This window comes from Octodon degus, unplaced genomic scaffold (assembly GCF_000260255.1).
Source record: "Octodon degus isolate 3935 unplaced genomic scaffold, OctDeg1.0 scaffold00167, whole genome shotgun sequence".
NCBI lineage: Eukaryota > Metazoa > Chordata > Mammalia > Rodentia > Octodontidae > Octodon > Octodon degus.
In genome coordinates this window covers 3,626,837-3,628,150 of record NW_004524743.1, presented here as the reverse complement: position 1 = coordinate 3,628,150, position 1,314 = coordinate 3,626,837, and positions in this window count along the sequence as shown.

Sequence of the window (1,314 nt, the reverse complement as noted above, 5' to 3'; positions counted from 1 at the left end):
CGCTAACCTTTGGTGTTTCTAATAGCATTAAAGTATCAACTATAAAGTCAAACACAAGTGTGTCATTTTTAAAATTCTAAAATTAAATTAATAGTTTAATTTTACACATCTGCCCAAAGTAGTATTATCTTGTTTACAAGAAAACAGGCAGGCCAGGTGTGGCGGGGCGCATCTATATATAATCCCAGCAGTGGGAGGCTGAGGCAGGAGGATTGCAGTGAGGTCAAGGCCAGCCTGGGCTACACAGGGAGACCTTGTCTAAGAAACAAAACAGAAACAGAAAGACACACAGCAATCACATGACTCCGAAGTTGGATTTTCTAAGTTCTTCCCAGCAAAGGTTGCTGTAATTGCAATGTGTAACAGTCCAAACGCTGAAGAAACACACCCTGCTCCCCCTCCAGTCTCTTCTGTGTCCAGTTAGCAAATCCTCTGGGGAAAATAAACACAGAGTTTGTTAAACCCTGCACAGCTCCCTTGGGACTACAGACAGTGCGTTTTAGAGCTGCACGGCAACAATGAGCAGCGGAAGACGGCAAAGGGGAGGAAACAACGCTTCGCTGACACTCGAAGAAAAAAATCATTAAAATAACTGGAAAATAGCGAGATGAAAAAAGTAGATGGAGCCCCTGGGCTGAAGACCGAAGACAGCGGCCAGCGAGCGTGGGCAGGCGCAGGCCGGCTGCGTGCTCTGTCACCGGCCGCGTCTCTCATCCTTGGGTACCAGAGGTGCCGCCCTGGCGGGAAGTCAAAGCTGTTCTGAGCAAGAACAAAAGTGGGCAGGAAATAACCGTAACACACTTATAGAAGAGCTGCATGAGGCTTAAAAAGCAGCAACACTCAAAGGGGCACATATTTTTGTTTGTTTTGCTTTGTTTTTGAGATAGGACCTGACTATGTAGTTCAGGCCGGCCTTGAACTCACCGTGTAGCCCAGACTGGCCTCAGACTTACAGAGATGCTCCTGCCTCAGCCCCCCTAGTGCTGGAACCACCACACTCAGCTAAAGGTCACATGTTTTAATGACTCAAGATCTGCATACAGGGCTGAGGACATAGCTCACTGGCATAAGCACCTGCCTGGCAAGTGCAAGGTCCTAAAAAAAAAACCTTCAAAATACTTCACCTCACTTCCAACTCACTTATGCCACTGTTCTTGCCTCTTTCTGAAGCAATTCTGGAAGTCCTCTTTCATGAACATTTTTTTTTGGTGGGAGTTGAGCTGGCTCAGGCTGCCTTGAGGATGGGCCTGGTGCGGCATGTGGAGCTGGGGATTGAACGACAGTCCCCTGTGCCTGATTGAGTTTGCTCAAGCA